Source organism: Camelus dromedarius, chromosome 9 (assembly GCF_036321535.1).
Source record: "Camelus dromedarius isolate mCamDro1 chromosome 9, mCamDro1.pat, whole genome shotgun sequence".
NCBI classification, from domain to species: Eukaryota; Metazoa; Chordata; class Mammalia; order Artiodactyla; family Camelidae; genus Camelus; species Camelus dromedarius.
The window spans coordinates 65,612,329-65,639,864 of record NC_087444.1 but is presented as its reverse complement, the minus strand read 5'-3'; the positions used below and the strand labels follow the sequence as shown (position 1 = coordinate 65,639,864).

At 41.3% G+C, this 27,536-nt stretch overlaps 1 long non-coding RNA gene across 1 annotated transcript; it reads right to left on the bottom strand.

The window, feature by feature from the left end:
* Positions 1–477: 477 nt before the first annotated feature.
* LOC105088084 (uncharacterized) lies at positions 478–12,397 on the bottom strand. The gene is made up of 5 exons (XR_837068.3): positions 9,978–12,397; positions 6,740–6,825; positions 3,384–3,460; positions 3,098–3,216; positions 478–2,846 (listed from the first exon to the last, which is right to left on the bottom strand). It is a non-coding gene; the product is annotated as an uncharacterized LOC105088084 (long non-coding RNA).
* Between the last annotated feature and the right edge of the window lie 15,139 nt (positions 12,398–27,536).

The window sequence follows — 27,536 nt, the reverse complement described above, 5'->3', positions numbered from 1 at the left end:
GGTAGAGTAACAGAAATTGTACAATCCGAAAAACAGAAAAAAGAGACCTGTGAGACATGACCAAGTATAGCAACACGCATGTAATGGGAGTCCCAGAAAAGGAAGAGAGAAAAGGGCAGAAATGATATTTGAAGAAACATACCACGTTAGATGAAAAACAATCTACATTTCCAAGTTCAGTGAACTCCAAATGGGATAAATACAAACAGATCCACACTAAGTCACATCCTAGCCAAACAGTTAAATACAAAGAGAAAACTTTGAAAGCAACAGGAAAAAAAAAAAATACTCAACATGTATATGGTGAAATGACAATAAAATTAACAGCTAATTTCTCATCAATAATAATAGAAGCCAGAAAACAGTAGAATGAAATAGAAGTGTCAACCAAGAATCCTCCATCAAACAAAACTATCCTTCAAATATAAAAGTGAAATAAAAACATTTCCAGATAAAAACTGAAAAAAATGTGTTGTTAGTAGGCCTGCCTTGCAAGAAATAATAAAAGAAGTTCTTGAGGCTTCTTGAGAAGAGACCAAATGGTAACTTGAATCTAGATGAAGAAATGAAAATCCCTGGTAATCATGTAGGTCAGTATAAAATGCAGTATAAATATGTAATATTTTCTCTTAACTAATTTAAAAGGCAACTGCATAAAACAATTAGAGAATTGTATCACTGGGCTTATGGCATATAAGATGTAATATATATGACAAAAATAATACAAAGGGTAGAGGAGGAGGAGGAACCTATATTTGGAGCAAGGAGATGACAACAGAAAGTAACTTGAATCCACAGGAAAAAAATGAAGAGTACCAGAAATGGTACTCTTGTGCATGCAGAATTAAATGTTTTATTTTAATTACTTTATGAAGTTCAATTTAAATAGCCACATGTAGCCAGTGGCTACTGCATAGAACAGCACAGCCCCAGAGGATTTTCTATTCACAGTGGGTTGCAACAATCTGTTAATCCCTTCATGTAAAAAATTTAAAGCTTAAATTATGATTCATGCCTTCTGGGTTTATTATGGATGAACAGTAAGGCAGATCTCCAAATAGGAGACCCATTTTCAAAGAAAATGCCTGGCCCTGACATCAGAAAATGGGTGGAAAAAAATCCATAATTAAATGATTTCAGTTAAAATAAAATGGTTGTGGTATATCACACTTTTTCACTTTACCCTTAACTTTTAGGTAAGGCGACAGTTAATACCTGGCTGAATTGATTGATTAAATCAGCTTCCCTGGATCATGCATTTCTGTGATAGAATGTCAGGAGCTTTAAAAGGTTTAAACTTTTTTGGCCCAGAAATCTCACATCTTAGAATCAAATATGAAAATACTCATCTAAATAAAGATACATCAGAGTAGTAATTTTAAATGGAAGAAACTGTGAAAAGCAACGTATACATTTAATAGTACTTAAATGTATGAAGTCTGGTACTTGCTTTAAAATACTTCAGGGGTGGGGGATGCAGAGGTCAATGGGGATAGCTGAAGTGAGAGCAAAAACATGTTGATAATTGTTGAAGCTAGGAAATGAATTCATGGGATGTCCACTCCACTGTCCGTAAAAAAGTAAAAAAGTGTTAAAACACATTTGTAATGTTCTGTGAAAAAAACTAAAAATCATCTATATCCTACAATTAGAACACTTTTTAAAATGGATAGTGTTCCTGTTACTTAAAAGCACATTTTTAAAAAATAAAAAGCCTTATCTTTTCTCATATTGCAAAAGAAAATTCCCATCAGTCTTTGCTACTTACAACCCAGTCTCTGCCCACTTTAGAATGTCACCAAGTTATTTGAAAATGGATGTCTCGCTTTTCCTGGACATCTAAATCTTCTACAGTTACTATCTTCAATCACTTCTGTGTGCTTTTTCCTCCTAAAAGCAGGCATATCCTTTTCTCCCAGCACTCTCCCATATTTATATCTTTAGCTCTTTATTCTCAGCACCATGTTAGAAGTCTTATAGTTGAGTCTATTTTCAGGAATTTATTTATGGCCATATTCTAGACCCTTTATTAGACTATCTCTTAATAGTATATATATGAAAAAATTTTTTTTAATTTATGTATTTATTATTTGTTCACTTGTCTCTTGTTTTTTGGGGGGGAGGTAGTAATTAGGTTTTGGGTTTTTGTTTTTTTTTCATCGAGGTGCTAGATTAAACCCAGGACCTTGTGCAAGCTAGGCATGCACCCTACCACTGAGCTGTACCCTCCCCCACAATAGTTTATATACTTTAACTCCCACCTACCAAGAAAAGAAGACACATGAATTTTTTTAAGTTGACAGATGCTGATTAAAAGTCAATGAATATCCATTAATGCACAGAATTGCTGCATCAAAGCAAAACTAGTCAGGAAAAAAAAGGTCAGTTATCAGTAGGAAAAATGAATAGTAGGCCTTAGAAATGCACTTTAGGAGATTTAAAAAAAACACACACAAGTTTAAATTTAAAAGGGAAAGAAGTGGATCCAAGTTCTGTGATACAGGATGGCTCTTAAAGAAAAAGGGCTTTGAAATGGGAGGGAATTATGACAGATGAATCGCACAGAGGGTACAGGTGGGGTAAAAGGGGAGGACTTCACTTTTTTCCATGTGTCTTAAGCCTTTTCTTCACAGCCCTTGGATGGGCCTTCAAGGGAGAGATTCCTCAGTCAATACCTTTAAAGTGCTGACCTCCCTCACCAGCTGGGCTCTTAACTGCAGCGCCTTTCCCCGTCTGTTCAATCTGCTCACCTGGGCGCCATCCTCCCGCCAAGCTCCTCAAAACCATCCAGGGCTCCTTCCCTTGCTCCAGTAAGAAAATCACATCAGGCTTAGGAATAGAGAGTCCTGTTTGTAAGAAAAATAATGAGACATAATCATGCTGTTCCTGAATTCAAACCCAGTCCTCAAGAAAACTGGCAGCTACATGAAGGACAAGAGGAAGGTATAAAGCAAGGAGATAAAGGTACCACAAAGAGCTGCTCATCTCCTTATCTGCAAAGTGCAAAATAATTCCCAAGAGAAGAGGTGAAAGTCCACCCAGACAATTGAAAGATACACCCAAAACTCACAACTTATTTGGGGACAGAAATCCATACCCAGTAAGACCAGGTTGCTGTAATTCTCCATCATCACATCTCTGTATAAACCCCTCTGAGTAGAGTCCAGGCCCTCCCACTCCTCCGTCCACAGCCACGTCCCTGAACATCACCAACCCCTGAAATGACAAAACCACGTAGTGCTGTTGAAATTAAAGGAAATGTTTTTCAGATGAAAGAAGACCTGGAAGAGGACACTGACGGATGGAGAAAATACACTGAGCAACTGGGCGAGGCCAAGGATGGGGCAGAGTGAAAAAAAATGAGTGTAACTAGAACAAAGTACCTCCATCTTCTTGAATATTCTTGTTGCTGTAGACAAAGCTTCGTACAGTGAGACATTCTCATTATCCCACGCCTAGGCTAGGAATGAACAAAACACACAGTTGTCTGCAGTCTCCCAAATAAATGAAATAGAGTAGGAAAACACACAGCAACCTGCAGGCCTGGCAGATTACTATTTATCTTATGAACATCCATGACTTACCAATATTTTTATTGTGGAGATTTTCAAACATACAGAAAACTGAAAGAATTTTATAGTGAACATCTGACATGCTAATTACTACTTAAAATCAAGTCTTAAGTATGACCTCCTCCCTTCTGTTTTGTTTTTTTTTTTTTTCACTTTGTAAAGGAAGAAGTCAGAATCTTTCTAAAATACTTACCAAATAAAGAAAACCTCTACTGTACATAATAGGACTTTGATATAGTTAAAGTGTACACCAAATACTAAGGATCTTCATTTTTAGACAAAATCATAAGTATTTTTCCTTATAATGCAAGTTCTTTTTTTAATATCATCAAATATTTAATCTCTATTCAAGTTTTCCAGTTTGTTTCAAGAATTTTTTATAGTAGCATACATATATTCATTTTCATATTCTTTTTAGCAAAATTTTTAATAAACTTTAACTGAATGTATCTTTCATCTTAGGAAGGCGAGACGTAACCATTCCATTATTTCAGATATTGACACTGAACAAGATCTCTAAGTTACTTCACAGCTTTGAAAGAATAAAATTCTCAAAAACGTATACATCTAGCTAATCTTACTTGTTAAAAAGTTCAAAACTATGGAAAACCTAACAGCATATTGTTTAGGGATATACAGTAAAACAATTGTGAAAAGCAAGAGAATGATGACTGAAAAATTTTCTTTACAGGTTACTCCTGAGAGAGCAGGTATGAAACGGGCTTCAATAGTCCTTCCTGTTCTAGGTTCTGTTATTTTTTTGTACTTCATGAAATACTTCATTTTTTTAAAAGGGGAACTCAAAAATTAAGGAAAAATAAACAGGCTTGTGAAGATGAGTTATTCCACTCAACAATCATTTCCACTTCATTAAACCACACTTCTGACGTGGGAGGCTCAATGGAATGTATTTAGGCTCCATTGTAGAGCACTGCACATAAATGGGAACACTGTTAGAAAAGATCTGGTATACCAGAACAGAGAGCTCAGAAATAAACCCACACACTTATGGTCAATTAACCTATGACAAAGGAGGCAAGAATATACAATGGGGAAAAGACAGTCTCTTCAATAAGTAGTGCTGGGAAAACTGGACAGCTACATGTAAAAGACTGAAACTAGAACATTCTCTAACACCATATATAAAAATAAACATAAAATGAATCAAAGACTAAATGTAAGGCCAGAAACCATAACATTCCTAGAGGAAAACATAGGCAAAACACTCTGACATAAATCACAGCAATGTTTTTTTGGATCTGTCTCCTAAAGCAAAGGAAATTAAAGCAAAAATAAACAAATGAGACCTAATTAAATTTAAAATCTCAGGGAACTATGCTTAATATCTTGTAATAATGTAATAATGAAAATAATAATGAGACATAATGAAAAAAATATGAAAACGAATATATGTATGTATATGCAAGATGGGGACATTGTGCTGTACACCAGAAATTGACACATTGTAATTGACTGTACTTCAATTAAAAAAAAAACTTTTGCACAGCAAAGGAAACCATCAAAACAAAAAAAAACAACCTACAGAATGGGAGAATATATTTGCAAATGATTATGACCAACAGGGTGTTAATATTCAATATTTATAAACAGCTCATACAACTCAACATCAAAAGAAAAAAAACCCAATTAAAAAATGGGCAGAAGATTGGAGAGGGTATAGCTCAGTGATAGTGTGTGTGCTAGTGTGTTCATGAAGTCCTGGGTTCAATCCACAGTACCTCCATTAAAAACTAAATAATAAATAAACCTAGTTACCTCCCCTCCTCACCAAGAAAAAAAAATTTTTTTAATGGGCAGAAGACTTGAATAGATATTTTTCCAAAGAGGACATGAATATGGCCAACAGGCACATGAAAAGATGCTCAGCATCACTAATCATCAGGGAAATGCAAATCAAAATCACAATGAGATATCACCTCATACTTGTCACAATGGCTATCATCAAAAATCACAAATAACAAACGTTGACAAGGATGCAAAGAAAAGGGAACCCTCATACACTGTTAGTGGGAATGTAAATTGTTGTGGCCACTCTGGAAAACATTATGAAGATTCCTCAAAAAGCTAAAAATAGAATTATGTTATGACCTAGCAATTCCACTCCTCGGTATATATCCAAAATAAACAAAAACACTAATTCAAAAAGATACATGCACCCCAATGTTCACAGCAGCATTATTTACAATTGCCAAGGTATGGAAGCAACTTAAGCGTCCATCAGCAGATGAATGGATAAAGAAGTTATGGTGTATATATACACAGTGGAATACTACTCAGCCACAAAAGAATGAAATCTTGCCATCTGCAACAACACAGATGGACTTGGAAGGTATTATGCTAAGTGAAGTAAGTCAAAGACAAATACTGTATGGTATCACTTACATGTGGAGTCTAAAAAATACAACAAACTAGTGAATATAACAAAAACAGACTCCCAGATATAGAGAATAAACTAGTGGTTACCAGTGGGGAGAGAAGGGGTGTAGGGAATTAAGAGGTGCAAACCGTTATGTATAAAGTAAGCTACAAGGATACAACGCAGAGAATATAGCCAATATTTTATAATAACTATAAATGAAGTATAAACTTTAAAAATTGTGAATCACTATGTTGTACACCTGTAAATTATATGGTATTGTCCATCAGCTATACTTCAGTTAAAAAAGAGAAGAAAGGAAAAGAGTGGGACACTAAGGGACAAGACCCTGCTGGGGGCCATCACTCACTCCCTGACAGAATGGGAGGATCTGGGGTGGGTTCATAGATAAAGCTCAGCTGGGCAAGAAAGTCTAGATGAAGAAATGTTCATGTAAATTAAAAAAAAAAAAAAACCAAGAGACAGGATTTCAAAATAAATAAGTTATGGGATGTAAAATATAGCATGGTGAGTATAGTTAACAAAACTGTACTGTAGACTTGAAAGGTGCTAAGAGAGTAGATCTTAAAACTTCTCATCACAACGAAAAACATTTGTAGCTATATATGGACATGTTAACTAGACTTATTGTGGCAATCACTCTGTGATACATACAAATATCTAATCATTATGTTGTATACCTTAAACTATGTAATATGTCAGTTACACCTCAATTTAAAAAATAGTTTTAAAAAAGACATTGTATTTCAAGGGAGAAGAAATAACTCACCTGGTGCATGGCTTTTAAAATTGTAAACCTGAGTTGTATTTCTCTGGAGTCCTCTCCTGGAAAAGTACAGCATGGCAAGAAAGCAGCTGTGGAGAAGGAAAAAATAACTCCCAGATATGCCCCCAGATAACGCCACACTCCCCTTCCCATTTCCTTGCTATGCTGCCCACCCAGCTTCCCCCACCCCAACACTTTCCCTCTCTCCATCTCTCTCTCTCTCATAGGAACTGAAAGGGGTACATACAAACCTCAGCCCTTCCCTAAGCCATGGAACTCAGGAACAACAGGATGGATTCAGAGCAGATAGGCTGCAGCACTGAGAAAGGCACAGGTGCCTCTGCAGAAGGGATTCAGAAGGACCATTACCTTAATCGCAAGATGTTACTCTGGACCTCAGGTGGGTGTAATAATAACACAGCCCCGTGCAGTTCCCCCTTTGCAGGTGCAACTGGATTTCTCAAGCCGAGTTACCCAAGTAACAGCTGAAGTCAAAGATAGCGTCCTCAAGCTAGAAAACCAGTATGTTTGCACGTGTTCACCACCTAGACAAAGACTTCCAGAGGCTTCTAGTATACACCAGGCCAAAAGATATAAAAATCACTTGGCTTCTCCCTGGCTATATTTTGAACCACCAAATTGAAGAAGGAGCTGCCCAGCCCATGCCAGAGACCACAGGCACTGAGTACCTGGCCACACAAACTAGAAAGGAAGCAAGACAAGGGTACAGACACAGCTGGTGATGGACACGTGGTATGAATGAGAAATAAGCCTGTCATGTTAAAAGACTGATAATGGGTGTTGTTAACACTGCATGGCCTAGCCTATCCTGCCGCTGCTACAGTAATAAACACCCTGTCCTTAGGACGCCACAGAGATACACTTCAGTTTTGTTGTAGATGGGGGACACAAACATGTATGTATTTTCAAAATGGTATGCAAATCAAAACCACAATGAGATATCACCTCACACCTTTTAGAATGGCTGTTATCAAAAAGACAATAAAAAACAAGTGTTGGCAAGGATATGGAGAAAAGGGAACCCTTGTACACTATTGATGAGGATGTAAATTGGTGCAGCCACTATGGAAAACAGTATGGAGGTGCCTCAAAAAACTAAAAATAGAACTACTGTATGATTCAGGGATTTCACTTCTGGGTATTTATTCGAAGAAAACAAAAACACTAACTTGAAAAGATATATGCACCCACATGTTCACTGCGGCATTATTTACAGTAGCCAAGACATGGAAGCAACCTAAGTGTCCATCAGTGAATCAATGAATAAAGAAAATGTGGGACACACACACACACACACACACAGACAGAGGAATGTTATTCAGCCATAATAAAGAATGAAATTTTGCCATTTGCAACAACCATGGATGGACCTTGAGGGCATTACACTAAATGAAATAAGACAGAGAAAGACAAATATCATATGATCTCACTTATATTTGGGATCTAAATAAATAAATAAATTCATAGATACAGAGACTAGACTAGATTGGTGATTGCCAGAGGTGGTGGGTAGAGGGCGGGCGAAATAAATGACGGTAATCAAGAAGTACAAACTTGCAGTTATGAAAGAAAGAAGTCCTGGGGATGTAATGCAAAGCATGGTAACTATAGTTAATAATGTAGTATTATACACTGAAAGTTGCTAAGAGATTAAATCTTAAAAAGTTCTCTCATCACAAGGAACTTTGTAACTGTGGTGACGGATGTGAACTAGACTTATTGAGGTGATCGTTTCACAGCATATGCATCTATTGCATCATTATGTTGTACACCTGGAACTAATACAATGTTGTATGTCAATTATATCAGTAAGAAAAAAAAGGTACTAAGAGCTATGGAAAAAATAAAATAGGATAACAGTGATAGGAAGTGTATTGGTTGAGATGTTATTTTATTCAGAGTGGTCAAAGAGGGCTTTTCCAGTTTGGTGGCAGGTGAGGAAAGCTCTTGAAGAAGTGAAGAGTAAGTGCTGCAGACATCAGGAGTGAGAAAACTCCAGGCAAGGGAATCAGCAAACTCAAAAGCAGAGGGGGCAGAAGTAAGTTATGAAAAATATAGAAAATCAAGTCAGAGGGATAAGTGGGAGTCAGATCACACAGGGCTATGGAAGCCACTGTAGAAATACTGGTTTTTATTCTAAGATGGGAAGCCACAGAAAGTTTTAAGCCAGGGAGCGATATAACCTGACTTACGTTTTGGAAGAATCACCCTGGCCACTCTGTGTTAAGAAGTAATGTCAGGCAGGCAGTGAAAGAAGTAGGGAGACCAGTAATAGGCTATTGCAACAGATTAAATGAGAGAGGACTATGGCCTAGATGTGGACCAGCTGAACTTCCACATGATTGACAGAAAAGTGGGTCTTTGAGTCTAACCCCAAGGCCCCCATTATGTATTCAAGTAGGAAGTACGAATCCCCAGCTCTCCTGAATGGGCTTTTGGTAGTCAGGAACTGTCATAAAGGGGGCGAAAAATAAGATTTTAGAGAAGAAAGAAAAAACCTCAGAGCACCTTGATCTTGGCCTTCGGATGTTCAATAACCATGCTTTCCTCTTCCTCTTAGTGACAGAACTGAGGAAAGAAATTGATCAGCCACTTGGCTTTTTTTGGAAACCCACACTTCCTCCAGTCCCCTCCCCATCCACACACACAGAAAGGTCAGGGAAGAGTGAAGAGTTCAGCCCAATGCAGTTACAGGAAAGAGCTGGAATCTATCCTGAGCTCACAGCTGACTCCTAGGTAGAGTGAAGTCACATCTGCACAATCACAACACTACCACCATGTGTACACATAGTGCTGTATGTACCACATCAGCCGGCTACATACAATCCCACATACATGCCTAGGGGACACACAATCCCTGTCGCAGTCACAGGAGTCTCCGCACCCACACACCAAGGTCACACTAGTCGCACCTGCACAGACACAGACGCCTACCACCACACAGTCACAGACCTCCAACTCCCACACACACCCCGGGACCCACAGTCCCAACTGCACAATCACTGGCCCTCTGCATCCCCATGGCGCACGATGCAGTCACAATCACGTACCCATTCCAGGAACACGTAAGAGTCACAAGCATCCTACTCCATCCATCACCCAGTTATCATCACTTACAGTTACAGTCACACAGCACGAATACACACAGTCACACACACTCACACGATCTCCATTCTTCAGCTCGTTCTGAACACGAAAGGCCCGGATCCACACTCCTCACCTTAGTCCTTCCCCGGTTCCGGTCCGGTCCGGTCCAAACTGGCGGAGTGGTACAGGATTCTAAAGGTCCCAGAGCAGGTAACTCCGCGCAGCCAAGGCACAGCCACTCAATAAAGTAGCGGCTAAGTTTCGCGGGACACAACGTCGGCCTGCGGGGTCCTCTGGGAAATGTAGTCCAGAGGCGGACAACAGCGCCTCCGTTCCCCGAGTCCATCCACCGCACCAAACAAAACTGCGAGGCCCTTACGCCGAGCAGTTCGCAGATAGAACCCGTCGGCCTGTTGGAGTTGTCAGTCCTCCTCGTCCCTGGCAGCCCAGTGAGCGCCGGGGCGCACTGGTCGGAACGACCAGTTCGCGGAGGAAGTAGCTCCGAGCCACAAGTCCTATGAAAAATGTAGTCCCGGCCAGAAAGCAGGCGAACTGATTCTTCTCAGCTCCGAGGTCGGTCTTGGCAACCGTTACAATGCCCGCCGTGCCCGGAAGATTTCTATAGGTTCTGGTTCGCCCTCGGAATGCAGAGGGGTTGAGACATTGACTTGACATTTCATCTTTGTCGGTGGGTGAGTCCAGGCCTCGGTGCACGCAGCGCTCAGGGTGAGAGTTAAGGTGGCACCAGATGGTCCTCAGGTGAGGAAGAGGGCGCGGCAGAGGATGCTGAAGATGCTGAGTTGTGGCCGCAGGTGTGACTGGGTGTTGTGTATGTGTGAATGTGGATCACCTGCTTGGGAGATCTGGCTTGCATCTGTGTATCAGAAATTAACCTCTGAGCCTCATGTTGGGCGTTTGTAAAATGGTAAGAAGAGGGCATCTTTCTGGGGCATCAATTTAATTTGAGGGTTGACAGAAGAAAAATACCTATTATATGATAAAGAACATTAACTGATTTCTGTGTTTAAATAGGCATGTTTATTGTGGATTAGAATGCAAATTCAACATGCTTTTAAAGCAAGAAGGAATACTGCAAAATAATTTGTTAACAGATGCGTGGTCTCATCTGTCCCAGACCCCCAAGTATAGACACATACTCTCTCTACATTAAATGAAACTACTAAAATATTTGGGTTTAAATCTACCACCTTACTATTTGCTGTTTATTCCACCTGTTCACAATCTTAACACTTTCAGAGAGTTCAGGTTACTTATTTTGTGTAATGTTCTTCACTTTGGGTTTATCTGATGTGTCGTCATCATTTAACATTTTGGGGAGGAAAACTCCATCAGGAATACTGTTCTCTTCTCAGTTTCATCAGGAGACGCACAATGTCAATATGTCCCATTACTGATGATGTTAACTTTTATTACTTAATTTAAATGGTGTCCATAAGGTTTCTCCACTCTAGAGATAATTAATGGGTATGTTGGGTTTGTCAGTGAATAAATAAAAAGAAGCCAACTGGTAAAGGAGCCTGGGAAATGTAGTATGCAGACTCCCAGTCCCAGCATTACAGACAAGCATATAGAAGGCTCAGTGTGGGACTGAAAAAAATAAACAACCAGCACATGTTCATCTTGGGAATTTCCTTCACCTCTTAAGTTGGAGTACTGGTTTCCTGGAACTTATGCCTTCTCTTTTTTTCTTGGTTTAGTCCCTCATTTTTGTTTAAAAACAAACAGAGTCTTCTGTTAGCAATTTTAGAAAGGTTAACTTGGAATAAAATTGGGGGTCCTTACAAGTCTAAAATCATCCTTATTCTACCTCTTTTGGATGATAGCTTAACTAGGTTGGAATCTTCGGTTGGATATAATTTTCCCTTAGAATTTCTAGAGAATTATATATACCTTTGTCTTCTAGCTTACAGTTTTCATCTTAAAGTATGATGACAGTTTGATTTGTATTTTGTTGTTTTTATTTTTCCTCTTTGCAAGCATTCTTAAATGCTACTCTTCTTTCTGAAACTTCACAAAGGTGTAGTTTGGTATGTTTTTTATTTATTGTACAGGGTACTCAATGGACCTCATTATTAGAAGAATCATGATCTGTATTTCTAGGAATCTTTTATTTGTCCTCTGAAATTTTCCTCCATTCAGTTTTCTCTTCTTTCTTTCTGGGACCTTCTCTTACTGGGTGTTGAAATTCTTGATGTCATTTTTTTTTTTTTACTCTTTTTTCCCCCCTATAATTGAGTGATTTCCACTACTCTTTACCATATCTGCTATAAAAATTTTAACAATATTTTATTTTTCACTTCCAAGAGCAGTTTTTATATAGTACATGTTGTTTCCTTGATATGACATCTGCTCTTTTCTCTTTGTGTTATTGTAGGGGACTTCTGGTGATTTTGGGGTGGGGGAGATGTCTTTTCCTTAGCTGTATCCATTTCCTTAGAAGTTCTTTTTTAAATTGTTTTTATCTGTCTTTCATATTACTAGGTTTACTTTTATATTATATTCACATATTGTTAGATTTTCCTAGCTTGTTGATTAATATTAATCTTTTATTAATAATGCACTAAAAAGATGACTATTGTTGGGGCTTAAAGCAGGCCACCCCCAAATATGCCACAATGGCATATTGATTATTTTGAATTAATGTTACCTGAGAAACAGCTAGTGAGAAAAATGATATAAGAAAACACTGTGACCTCCTTTCCCCCCTTGAAAATAGGAAGTAAATATCTCATGTAAAAGTATCCTTCCTATACCAGGAGGATAAAAAGCATCCTCATCACCAGAGTGAAGGGATTCAAGGCTAAGAAAGCTGTATAGACTTTTACTTCTTCATAGTCTGCTACCCTAAGCACAAGCCCCTTTGTTAAATCTTCACAAATAATTGTTGGTCTAAAATTGATATATAAACAGCTGCTTTGGTCATTTCAGGGGTCCCATTTCTATCAGGCTTTCACACATACGAATTAAACTGGGTTTTTTTCCTGCTGTTAATCTGTCTTATGTCAACTTAGACCAGCCAAAAGAGCTCAAGGGGTAGGGGGAAATGTAATGTAATAATGATAGATAGATAGATAGATAGATAGATAGATAGATAGATAGATAGACAGACAGACAGACAGACAGACAGACAGATCTGTTGACTTGTCAACTCTTGGTCAAGATTTCAGACATTTGTCAGCCCCAAAATGTTAGTATTACAGGTTTTCTCCTGGGCTATTTCATTTCTCCAGAGAGTCTTCTCATTTCTTAACTACCAGAATTTTGGGGGTCCAACAGTGATGAAGTCCCACTATTTATTTTTACAATAATTTTTATTAAAGTTTAGTTGATTTACATCCCACCATTTAATCTTTTTGATTTCAGCTTGGTGCCTCTCCCTGCCATCTGTTCTTCACATCCTTGTGTCTGAAGCATCTGATTCAATTTCTCTAAAGAATAAATTTCTCTAAAGAATAAATATTCTTTTCTTTGCCAGTGGGATGTGGTAGTGTATTAGTTATCTGTTTCTGCATAACAAATCGTCCTACAACTCAGCAGCTTAAAACAACAAATATTTATTCTCTCAAATAGTTTCTGAGGGTCAGTTTCTGAGGGAGATAGCTTAGCTGGGTGATTGCTGCACAAGCTCTCTTGGGAGGTTGCAGTCAACCTGCTGGCTTGACTGGGACTGGAACATCTACTTCCAAGGTGGATGGCTCACTTCACATGGCTTTTAGTAGTTCCTTGCTGGCTGTTGTCAGAAAGCTTCAGTTCCTTGTTACATGGGCCTCTGCACAGGCTGCCTGACAACTGGCTTAATAGTCCCTCCCCCCCATCCCACCCCCAGATCAAGTGATACAGGAAGGAGAGAGAACATAGTCAGGAAACCACAGTACCTTTTATGATCTAGGTTCAGAGGTCACATCCCATCACTTCCACCATAATCTGTTCATTAGAAATGAGTTACTAAGTCCAGCCCATACTCAAGGCAGGGGCTAGGGAGAGTATAAAACATGTGTGGACGTAGTTGAGACTTAGCACAGGTGCTAATCACTTGGCGTGAATGGAGGTGGTGGAGGTGCTGAGTTTCAAACTACTTAATCCTTTTTTGAGCTCCATGCTTTATCACCACCTTTTGGGGCATTTGGTTCCTCCAGTCCACGAGTTGTCGCAGTGATTTGTTTATACCTTGTTTTCATTGGCATTCTTTTCTGTGGGCACTTTTATTGAGGTACCTGGTCAGCTAACAGTCTTCTTTCTGCTGCCATCTTATGTGTTGACATAACTCATCAACTATCAATTCTCTTTTAAACTTTTTTGTGGGGAGGGGGAGGTAATTAGGTTTCCTTATTTATTTTTAGAGGGGATGCTGGGGTTTGAACCCAGGACCTCCTGCATGCTAAGCGTACCCTCTACCACTTGAGCTATACCCTTACCCCCCACCAATTCTTTTTTCCTGTAAGTTTATATTGTCCCACCTTCCCATTTACATAACTTTGATGAAGTTGCTGGAGGAATCAAAAATAAATGCATGTGTCAGTCTACTGTGTTTAATACACTGTGTCCTCTGTGTATGTTTATCCCTCTGGTCATTCTCTCCTCTTGTCTAGTCTTTTAAATAGATTCTTTTTATAAACTTACTCTTTCATCCTGTTGTTACTTATTTTGTGATCACTTCATTTTGCTGATTTCTGAGTTATGGAAGGTTAATTTAAAAACATTCAAAGCTATACATACTAATCAAACGTCAGTGTCCTACCCAAAGTTCCTCAGGAAGTTTCCTCCTCAAAATTAGAGGCCAGTGGATATTAGCACTTGTAACTTCCTTCATATTGGGTGATTCTTTAGGCCTGAAACTGGAGAGTCTACCTTATAATAGCAAATATCTGAAATTTTATTAATAATATAGTAGTGGGAAAAATTTTAAGTGGTGATGATGATGATTACAATAATAAGTTTTTTTGCATACTTAGTACATACTAAACAGTGTTTTAAGCAATTTTCACATATTAATTTTTAATGCTTCCTCTCTTTGTACTCCATTTTAGAAGAAATCTTAGAAGTTATAAAGCAGATAGAAAGGCAGCTGAAAGACTTGTGAGTCAAACTGTATGCATCTCCAAGAAAATAGAGTTTGAAAAAAGGCAGTGAATTTGAGTGAATCAGAAAGACATCCTCTCTGAATTCAGCCATTATTTCTTTAAGACAAGGCCTGTATCAATTTGACTCACTTGGAAAGAGCTGAAAACTTATTTAGATTTAACATATCATGAAGGAATCTATGTAAGAAAGAAATGCCATGACTGTATGTAGTATATTATAATTCATCTTGTCTTATAGTAACCCCCATTAAGTGAAATCTGTATAAACAAGGATTCAGCAATAAACCTCATCAAATACCTGAGAATTACACGGTGAGGAGAAATCCTACAAACCTTGTCCATGTGGGATCCTTATAGTCACAAGCCTAATCTTACTATAGCCACCAGGGAAATAATGCAGCAGAGGAAAGCTGTACATGTAAGGACTGTTGGAAAACCTTCAACCAGTTACTCAAACTAATTGAATATGAGAAAATTTAAACTGTGGAGAAACTCAACGAATGTAACGAATTTGGAGAACTGTTTTTCCAGTAGCAAAACTTCATAGAAATGAGAAAATTTAAACCTTATGAATATGAGAAAGCTTCCATTCAGATGTCAAACCTCATAAGTCACCAGAGAATTCATATTGGAAAGAAATCTTATTCATGTAAGAAATGTGGGAAAGCCTTCAGCCACAAATCAGGTATCACTGACTGTGAGAAAATCCATAAGGGAGAGAGTCCTTTGAATATAATGAATGTGGGAAAACTTCATCCAGAAGCAATACCTCACCGAGCATCGCAGTGCTCACTATAAAGAGAAAACCTACTAACGTAAGGAATGTGGAAAATCCTTCAGTCAGAAAGAAAATCTCATTACCTATCAGAAGATTCATACTAGAGAGAAACCATTTGGATGTAATTACTGTGAAAAGGTTTTTATACAGAAGTCAAGCTTCATTAAACACCAGAAAATGTGTAATGGAGAAAAATCCTATATGTGTAACAAATGTGGGAAAACCTTCAGCGGCAAATCAAATCTGACAGAGCACAAGAAAATTCATATTGGAGAAAAACCCTTTAAATGTAATAAATGTGGAACAGCCTTTAGCCAAAAGCAGTACCTCATTAAACATCACAGTATTCATACAGGAAAGAAACCCTTTGAATGTAATAAATGTGGAAAAGCCTTCTCTCAAATCACATCACTCACTGCACAAGTGAGAACACATGCAGGTGATGAGCCTTTTATGAAGGTAAGGTATGTGGGAAACTCTTCTCTCAATTCTCAGCTCTTGCTTTATACAGGTGAGAAGCCTAATCAGTGTAGCAAATGTGGGAAAGCTTTCAGCCAGAAATCACACCACATTAGGCATCGAAATCCCTACTCATTAAAGGTAACATGAATGCCCTGAATATAGCAAAACCTTCAGTAGGAATATGCACCCACACATCAGAGAATTCGTTCTGGGGTAAAACATTATGAGTTTAGGAAAGCCTTTAGCAGGAACTCAAAACATCTGGGACACAGGACATTCTTAAGAAGAGAACAATAAAATAAAAAGCCAACAGAGTTTCAGTAAACATCACAGTTAATGCTGAATCCTTGGAAACATTCCCATTGAAGTCAGAGACAAGACACGATGCCTGATAGCAATACAACAATTCAGTTAATCTGCAGACAAGAACCAGTGCAGTAAGATGAGGAAGAGGTATAGGATAAAGGGATAAATCTTTTCAGACAATATGATTTTTCTATATAGTTATTATTATTAAAACTTTGAAATAGTATGCATTAATAGAGTTGAATACGAAGCCTAGATGCCTAGATACAGCCCAATTCAGTAAAGAAATGATGACCTATTTAAACGGTATTTGGGTGATAATTAGCCTTCCCTGAAGAGAGAGGTTCCTGCCTTATATCCTACATTAAAGAAAGAAGAATCCAAATTGAAAAAAAAAATCTAAAACTTTAGGAAAATGACTCAATAAACTGGGATAGAGAGGTTTTCCTAAGGTGCCCCAAAACTTCTTTTAGTATTATTATACCTCAGAGAAACTCTGAGACATACACCCAGGGAGGTGTGTACCTTGATGTTCTGTGCAGTGTGATTTCTGGTGGCCAAAAACAATTAGCATGCTTTCTACAGCCAGATATTGGGGGTGGGGGAACTGGAAATGCCTATCATTAGGGAATTGGTTGAATAAAATGCATTATATTTACACTATGGAATAATGTATAGCAGTTGATTGAAACAAATGGTATCTATGTATTAATAGGGAAAGATCTCAAAAACATGATGTTGAAAAAAAGGGCAGATGATGCAAATAATATAATCATCTTTTTTTGGTAGGACAGTTCTCTTTATGCGTGTAATGTAGCTTTTTGTATATATATTTTTTCGAAGTTAATTGTATTTTTAATTGGAATAAAAGCAACATTGATATTGTATATTGGTTTTGAGTATAGATGTGTATGTAAAAGTATAGAAAAGGATTGGAAATTTGTTTGCTAAGTTCATGATGGTAATTGCCTTTGGAGACAAGTTAGGAGGGAGAAGAATGAGAGAAGGGTGATGGGCAAAGGAGATTTTTGCTTCACATCTAAATGTATGTTATTTTAAAACTACAAAGATTACTGTAGCTCTGTAGTATTGTCTTACAAGAGGCATAAAATGTGACTTTTGGACAATCTACACCATTTGTACCCTACATCAGGTCCAGGCCCTGATTAATTCTAAGGGAACTGAATGGCTGTCGCCTGGGAAATCCATTCAAGTTCAGGCCAAGTTGTTGGACAACCTTGTCGTAACCATAAAAACTGGCCAAACCCTGAACCCTGAGTCAAGCAGAGTCGGGAAATCTAGAGAATTGTATAAAGACAATAGCCACAGTTTATTCCAGCAGCCTGACCTGAAGGCTGAGCTAATCCCCCAGGTGGAAGAAGAGTAGATTACAGACGGTATTAGCTTTATAAAGGAAGGGAAGAGACATGCAGGTTATGCCACTGACACTTTGGGAGAAGTAAGAGAAGCAAGTGCCCTTCCCCTGGGGACCTCTGGTCAAAAGGCTGAGTTAATAGCTCTACCCGGATGCTAGAGCTGGGGAAAGGGAAGGGGAAAGGGAAGCGCCTCAACATTTATACCGACTCTTGGTGTGCCCGGGCCAGTGTACGTGCCCATGGCACAATCTGGGAAGAAAGCGGTATGCTGCCACAAGCAGGTTAAACGCGGAGCAGAGATCCTAAGGCATTCACAAGCTGCCATACCGCCCGGAGAGGTGGCAGGTGTTAGTCACTGCAGAGGCCACCAAAAGGGAGCTGGGGAGGTAGTAAAAGAGCACAGAGCAAATGCAGCAGCTTAGGAAGCTGCCCTGAGATCTGACTCCCCTGTGGTCCTGCCCTTAATGCCAATAAAACCTGACCCGCTCCATTACACCCCGGTCTATGCAGAGGAAGAGCCCGGAAGCCTTCCCAGGGTGAGTGGCTGACCACGCAACAGGGACAGCACTTCTTCCCCAAACCCGCAGCCCACCAGGCAGCGAGAGAAGCCTATCAGGGAGCCCAGGGAAGGAGGCCCTCCATAACTGGCTCGTAAGGATGCTGGTGACACCCAGCCTGAGAGACCTGACAGAACGAGAGGTCAAGTCCTGTTCCAGGCCCGAACACTGGGCCTCCGCCCGGGCCCAGTATCCAGGCAGGCCAGATAAGGGGTAACTACCCTGGGGAAGACTGGCAGATACATTTCACTGTCACACCCCGAGTGACAGGAAATTTCAGGTACCTCTTGGCGTTAGTGGACACTTTCTCTGGGTGGACAGAGGCTATTCCCACCAGAAAAGAGATGTCCAGAGAGATCTCCAAGATATTATTAAAGGAAACAATCCCAAGGTTTGGGCTCCCCAGTTCTCTTCAGAGTGACAACAGGCCTGCCTTTGTGTCCCCAGGTCAGCACACATCCTGCCCAGGCTCCTGGTGTGAAGTGGAGGTTGCACTCAGCAGGGAGACCTCAGTCTTCTGGAAGGGTTGAAAGGACAAATCAAACCCTTAAGAGGACACTGGCTAAACTGTGCCAGGAAGCCCACGAAAGCTAGATTAAGCTTTTGCCCATGGCCTTGCTTCGCTTACACCTGGCCCCACAGGGAAAGTTAAAATGAAGTGCCTTGAGCTAATGTATGGTAGGTACGCCGATTCCCTGTGTGGAAAAAGAGGGGCTCTGGAGTCCTCATGAAGTGGGACAACTCCGATACAACGCCTCTCCAGGTGGGAGAAGCTATGAAGGCCGTTACTGCCTATGGAAACCAGGGGGCTCCTGCCCCCAGATTTCATGCTACACCCATTGCAGCCAGGGGACTGGGTTTTTCTAAAAACTTGGAAAATTGGGAGACCTCAGGACCAATTATCACCTAACTGGAAGGGACCATATCAAGTAATTTTGACAGCTCATTCTGCCCCAAAGCTGTATGGCATTACTCCGCGGATACACTACAGCAGAGGGAAGGGCACCCCTAAACTCAAGACAGGAGAATCGCCCTCACAGTATCCCGTGAACCCCTTTCGGACCTGACGCTGAGTAGGTATACTCCCCATCTGAATCTGTCCATGTTTTCACTCATGATCCTGTCCCCTGCACCCACGGCAGGTCCATCATTGAGATAAGAGGGGAACTAGATTACTTGTATTTGGAACAGTAACCCTCGTCAGAACCTTGATTGGTCCGGCTTGGGGGGCTGTTTATACAATAATGTGGTTGCCAAGAACCTCACCGGTGTGGTGGCAACCAGAGCTCAGGAAGCTAGGCAAGACTTTAAGATCACACAAAAATCCCTAGCTTATCTGGCCCGGATGGTGACTGTCCAGCCCATTGCTCTGGATTATCTCTTGGTTGAACAAGTCTGTGGATGTGCACTGGCCAACACTTCTTGCTGTTTCTATATTAATGTAACAGGTGAAATCGAGGTTAGTGCAGATAACATTCTGCAACAAGCCACCTGGCTGGGGAAGATCAAACTGCCTCAACCATTTGGGAAACAATGAAGAAGGCAATTCCAGGCTGAACTTGGTTCGTCCCTTTTCTGGGACCCTTAGCGGCCATTATTCTTCTGTTCCCTTTTAGATGCTGACTTCTTAACTGCCTGTGTCTTTTGTCAGCAAGAGGCTGGACTCCAGCTTCAAGTGGTGGTAGCTCAGGGATATGAGCAGTTGGGCCTTCAGCCTGGTGGCAACCGAATCTGTCTGAGTTGGCTAGGGAAAGGTTCTGCTCCTCCACTGGGCCCTAGACCTCACCAATGTTTCAGCAGGAAGCAGTTACAGAATTTGGGACGTCGCCCCTCAGCATCCCTCAAGACTGAGTAGCAGGACACAGAGGAGGGATTTTGTCACTGGAAAGAGACCCCCACCTGTGCAGAGACTAACCTACTTTATTTTCCCCCCACACCACAATCCGTTAGTCATGCCCACAGCTGTGCTTGCTTAACAGAAACTAAGGCAGATGCTACATAAGCAAAATCACAGAACCAGCCAGAGCCAGAAAGGGCCCAGATGGCAACAGTCAACTGCCCCGAACCCGTTCCCACCTGACCGCAGGGGCAGCGCCTGCTCAGATGAGACCCAAAGGGTCTGAAAGTTGTCTCTGCCTCATTACCATGCTAAGCTCTCTGCCCAGAGGAGGGCCTTACGCTTTGCCAGGCACAATTAGTGACGGGCAGAGGAGCCCAAAGGACTGCACATGCCCCGGCTACTTCTGGAAATCGCCGCCCCTCTCCCAGAATTCTGATGGCTTCCCCATTTCTTACCCCTAAAAGCTTCCCCACTTCCTCCCCACAGGGAGAGCATGAGCTCTCCCTTCGCCATTTGTTTATCTACATGTAAAGTTTCTGCTCTTGGCTGAACTTGGTCTCGTTCAATTGGCACGAGTGGCACTGGGCAAGGAAAGGACCCAGCTCAGGGCCCACTTGATCCAAGATCGGTAACACCTGGAAGGGCCTTTGCTCCTAAACCTTTACTCTGGGTTCATGTTCCTCTGGCCATTTCTAGGAAACCGAGGCCTTTGTCATAATAAAGTGAGAACACAGAGGAGCAGCAGAAACCCCACGGTCACAAGCTCCTAGAAACTCCAGCACGCACAGCTAGCCTCAGGGTGCCCATCACTCCCCTACCGATCTGTATCAGCTCCTCGCAGGACACAGGAGTAGGAGATACCAAGAAAAACTCTACAGGATCTGCTCCCATGAGGGTGTGGAGGCACTACTGTGAAAATAGGGGACAGGCCCTGAGAAAAAAAACAGCAGAACACAGACACTAGTACCAATCCCAGAAGTACAGAAAGGAGAATCTGTGCCCATCCCCTGCCAGTTACATTCCTAGAGTCAACATCGACCAATGGTCAAATGCTCCAACTTCCTTTAGAGTCTCAGAGATCCCCCAAAGTACCATAGCACAGCCAACAGAGGTCTCAGAAACACTGAGATGAAGACAGGAACCTCCCACACCCACTTAATTCACAGCCAGACCCCTACATCACTACACAAAGTAACAACCATACTCACAGAGACACAACAGCACCACTACAAACCACAAATCCACCATTAGAAACACTGAGATAAGTACACCCTCCTCCATACTCTCAGCCCGTTCACAGCCAAATTCCCACCCAGTCAGTAACACAAATGGTGACATACAGCCACACAAATGATGCTCACCATTCTCAAAGGTCCACAAAAGCACTGTAACACTGCCACAATTCCAGCCAATATAAATCCCAGTGACACAAGAATGACGAGTCACTCTATCTCCACCTCCCTTCATCGCCAAACTTAGTAGAGCCAATAACACAAACAGGCGCAAGCACATAAAATTACATTCACACAGTCGTACTGTCACACTCACAACCTGGACAACACAGATAGAATGACAGTCCCTCCACATGACACCGAGGACTAGATCCATTAAACTATAACTTGCTTATCTAATAAACAGTGAATTGTAACTTGCCTTCACTTATCAAGCTCGCTTTAATTGTTCTTGCAAATTGCGTACCCTCCAAGCTTCACGCAGCTTAGACAATATCACAAGACTCTTCTAACCGCTCCCTATGGATAAAACCTCTGAGTATGGGTCACTATGGTTAACAGTTGCCTAAGTTGTTTTTCAGGAACCTGGAGCTAGTTCTTGCCCAGCTTAAGCCGGTAGAGACCACCAACCATTCAAATGGGCCTGTATGAGTGTCAGATGGATGGCCTTTTGATGACCTTTTGACGTCAGAGGGCCAAAAAAGCCACTTTCTGAACACGCATCCTATGAAGAAGCCTGAAGCTCAGTTACGCCTGCACGGAAGAATGATTACCTCACCTTTTCCTGCACCCAATCACTCTCCCCTGCACCTGTGACCACCCATAAATATCTCAAGCTCCTAGCTTTACAGGAGTCAGATTTGAGGCTTATTCTCCTATGCCCTCTCTTGGCTTCCCCTTGAATAAACCCTTTCTCTGCTACAAACCTGAGTGTCAGGCACCTCAGCATTTGGCTCGCTGCAGGTGGGGCAAATGAACCTGGTTGGGTAGCACACATACATAGTCAGTAACATAAACAAGAGGCACACACAGCCATGGAAACCCCATTCACATCGTTGCAAACGGCGACAAACATAAACCTGCAGTCACAATCATGCACAATGTTACATAACCTGCACACACTCCTCCCCTTCCCCAGCTCCAGCACCCGAAGCCTTCAGATCCCCGCCAGGGCTCCTGGCTTCCTCACGAACCACCGGGTAGGTTTAGTCCGGATCGGCCTCAGCTGAACCCTCCACTCAAGCGGACCTCCAACCGCTGACCCGAGACATCGACCCGGGGACGCCGGCTGCCGGGCCGAGCGCTCCAAGGCGAAGGAACTGAGAGAGTAGCCCCGAGCACAGAGGCCTCCGGGGAATGTGGCCCAGAGTCCAGAATTGCGGGACTTCGGGAGACAATGAATTCACTCACGTCGTGTACCAGAGATTTAGCTGAAGCACCAGCTTGCGCAGGTGGTTGCCTAGAGGCGGAGAGAGTTCTGGGAAATGTAGTCCAGGACGAGACGTCACAGAGGGGCGCGGTGGACCCTGGGAAATGTAGCCCCATTCCCCATGGCCCGAACTTCTCTCCGCACGGACCTGCTGCGTTGCAGTGGCTTTCGGAGCGCGGAGAGGTCCAGGGCTGCCGTTAGAAAACCTGGACCGAGACTCTTCTCCCGGAACTGAGCTTCCTTTGTTGGCTGTGGTCAGTTCACGCCCTCTGGGAGCGAGTCAGTGCGTCCCTGAGATGGGTGGGAGTCGCCGGGAAGGGAGAAAAACTTGCAGCTCTAAACCGAGGGAGGCTCTGGTATGGGGAGTGGAGGGAGGCAGTTGCCGAAGGGATTCAGAGGAGAATGTGGGATCCTGAGTGACATGAGCGTGTGATTCTGTGCAAATGTGATACATCGCTCCTGTAGTGGGCATTGTGGGAGGCTGCATATTTGAGACCGTGGGACGTAAAATCAAAAGAAATTGTTTTTAAAATGTCAAATGATAAGAGAATTAGAGTTTCAAGTCTTCTAGACACTGAATAGAATAATAGGAATCCGAGAAGAGAGAACAGAGAAAATAAAATGGTGAAAATTATCAAATATTCTGAGAAAATTTCTCAAAAGTAACACACATGGTTCGAGATGAAAGTCCATCAAGTTAAGCATCAATGGATGAAAAAGAGCCATTGTAAGGCATATAATGGACAATTTCAAAGTATCTGGGTTGGCAGACATCGACTGCTAGCCAACAAGGAATAAGTCTGTTACAGCATGTCTCTTCCACTAATCAAAACTTAACACTCTGGACCAAAACCAAAAAGCAACTACCCTATGGCTCAGAAGTGTAAATAACAGCAAGTAGAAGAGAAAAGAAATAAAAACTGAAGAATGAACAATATGGAGGCATGTTTACTGGGATATTTACCTCCTTTATTTCCTGGCTTTGACTGGACTTGGGCATGTCCCAGAACCGTGCAGTGGGTGCAAACAGCAAAAGCTATGAGAGAAAACCCTTCTTTCTAGACAGATGACTAGAAAAAGAGGCTCCTGGAAGGGGTGAGGAATCCCCCTCCCTTTTTCTCTTTTCTTCTTTATTCTCTACTGACTTTGCACTACTAACACCGGCCCCAGTCTGAGGCTGCACTGCCACTACAGTAACTGTCAGCAGAACTAAGAGACTGGTAGGGTCCAAAAAGGGTGTATTACTGTTTCTCTTTCTCTCTCTTGCTACTCTTACCTCACCCCAAAGTGAGTTGTCTGACAGCATAGAGAGGGGAAGCAGACAAAATTCTGACAGAAACTCACTCTTTCTAACCAGAGGACTAGCAGAAGGAGCTCCTGGAAGATGTAGAATGTGGAGGAAATCCTGGATAAGAGACCTACAGGAGGACCCCCTAATTCTGTGAATGAACTGACACAAGACCCACACTTACCTGCAAGCTGTACATGAGTGACAGACCCAAAGAAGCATAATAAAGGCTCTGAGAACTGAACTGTGATACAGACCACTGTATAAGCCCTAGTCTAACAGAGTGGGACATGTGCAGGCATTCTCAAAGTAGCACAGCAAAACCTTTGAAAACTGAATTGATGGCTCCACTGCCTACAGAAGGTTAAACAGAACTTTCAGTCTGGATCTAAGTGGGTATATTGCCTACTAAAATTAAAAAAAATAATTATCCAGCTGCTTTTAACAGAAAACAGACTCTCAGAAAATATGTTAAATGTCCAGTATACAATCCAAAAATAATATACAAACAACCAGTAAAAGTAATCAATTATCAAAGGAAAGGAAAATCAACAGGTACCAAAGTAAAGATGATTCAAATGTTAGAATTATCAGACAAAAGCTTTAAGGCAGTTATGACTATGCTACATTTCACTCTTTAATTGAATGGAAATACAGAATTTCTCAGACATAAACACTATAAAAAATCCAAATGGTAATATTAAGACTGAAATGGGCTCACTGCAGAATGAAGATAACAGAAGAAAAGAGTCAGTGAATTTGAAGGTTGATCAATAAAATTTACCCAAGCTGAGGAACGGAGAGAAGATTGGCAGGGGGCTAGGGGGAACAAAGAACAGATCCTTAGCAATTTGTGGGACAATATCAAATACTCAAAAATTTATGCCATTGATCCAAATTGGAAATGGACTGTATTTTTTAATTAAGTTATGTACATTATTTTTTTAGACATATTGCTGTTGTACCTTTAATAAACTACAGTATAGTATAAACGTACCTTTTATATACACTGGGAAACCAAAAATTTGTGTGACTCGCTTTATTGCGATACTCGCTTTATTGCAGTGGTCTGGAACGGAACTCAGTATCTCCAAGGTATGCCTGTATTGATTTTTACTCGTTGAGATTTTCCTGTTTCTGTGAAATTTCCTAGTTTTCCTGTAATTTTTCTATTTTTGGTTTTATATTATAATACTAGATCTTACTTAAACCTTCAGTTTTAGCTGGCTTCCTCTGACACTGTCATGGCTGGGAGAGCTGGAGACACTACCTTGTTTCTTCCAGCTGTGGGTACAACTCTAGGTTCCCCACTCAGCCTCCTTTGACTCCTGAGGAGGGGAAGGCTTCCTTGTTCCTGCTGAACAGGGAGGGAAGTTCCAGCTCCCCATTAGACGTCCACTGGTGACCACCCCGGCTAAGAGGGGTAAGACTGTGTATCATAACCGTGCCCTCGGCAGTCTCCACTGACGCTACAAGGGTGTGGTCTCATTAACGCTGAGCAGCGGTGAACGTCCTGACATTCCAGTTGGCCTCCCTGAGACCACCCAGTAAGGCTGAGGGATACAGGTGCCTCATTACTGCTGCGCAGAATTCCCAGCTCCGCAGTCTACACTGACAACACGGGTGGGAGGGCTGTCTCACTACCACCCAGTGGAGATAACAGTCCCAACCCCCTAGTCATCCTTTTCTGAAGGGGACGTAGGGCTGGAGCACCTTTTCACAGCCTGGCGATGGTGGAAATCTAAGCCCCCAACACAGCCTTTGCTGGTACAGGTGTAGCCAATCTTTTCTATGGTGTTTGGCTAGAGGAGAGCAGCTATTATCTAAAATTCTTCTCTCGGGGGAAGGGTCGTAGCTCAGCGGTAGTGTGTGCTTAGTATGCACAGGGTCCTGGGTTCAATCCCCAGTATCTCCACCTAAATAAATTGTATTCAAGTTTTTTTTCTAATTAAAAAAATAAAAATTTTGTTTTACTAGGCTGTCCCTTTACTTGTTCTCTGGTTAGAGAGCAAGCTTGTTGGGGCTTTACTGTCCTAATTGGCATTTCTGGGTTGCCAGCTTCTTCAGCTCCAAATCTTGGATATTCAAGGCAAAAAGAAAACCGAGCACTAACCACCATGTTATTCCTTAGGTCCCATGGTCCCAACCCTGCCTTCTTTTTTCCACCTTTCAGTCTTATGTTTGTTCTCTGTAAACATCCAGGGTTTTTATTTGTACTCAGTCAGGGAAATAGGGAAAAGTACATCTATTCAACCTTCCCTGAAGCATTAGTCCCTCTTCTATTATTTTTAAATTACTTCTACCTTATACATCTGTTCTTTTCTTGCCCTTTAAGATGTCTACTGTACATATAGAGGTATTCTAGCAATACTTCTTTCAAAATTTCAGTGTCATTTTCCTTGGTCCTGTGAACTCATCAAGCTGTTAAGGCTGACTGACTTGGTACTCTGCCATATCCATTCTGCTAATTATAGTTCCTGAGTCCAACTGCTCCATTTTATTGTTCACTTCTAAAGGGATTGGACTGAATAGTCTTTAGCCTCCCAATTTATCTCTAAAGATGTACTATTATCAATCCAATAATGGTTTGAGAACTAATGGTTAATTCCTAGCCATGTAAATTTCTCTCATCTGTAAGATGAAAATGATTTACTAGCTATGTTAATTCTATTTTCATCTGTAAAATGGAAATAAATGACACACTTCAGAGACTTGATGTGAGTACTGACACATTATAAGACTCAATTATTGGTAGTTATTATTCAAAACCCTATGATTCCTGAGGAAAAAACGCAGAAAGGAAAAGGAAAGTGTCAGTGGAAGAGGGACAACGGATCTCTACCTCTGATGAATACATTTGGATAGCTGGTAGTTAAGAGTTATAATGGATGGACATTCCGAGCAGAGGAAAAGGCAATAAAGGAAGATGTTTTATGGTCCCTCACATGGTAGGGTACAATATAAGGTAGCTATTAATATGTATCCAGGCAACACAGGCAATGTGGGGTTAACCATGACTAATAAATCTTGACTAACAATGATTCAGGTTTCCAACAGTCAGGTCACTTATACCTACACTCTATTAGGATGGAGTAAGACATACTCAGGGAGTTCAGGTCATCTGCCTCCTGATACACTGAGTAAAACGACAATTTTGAATTTCAGACTCAACTTCCCTCTAAGGGTCAACACTACCAGCCTTGCTGGGGGTGGTGCAGGCAGGTACCTTAAAGGATGGCCAACAGACACATGAAGGTATTCACCTGGTTTTGTTTTAGCAACAGGCTTTACTCGGTTGATGCCAAAGCTGCAAAAGCACAGG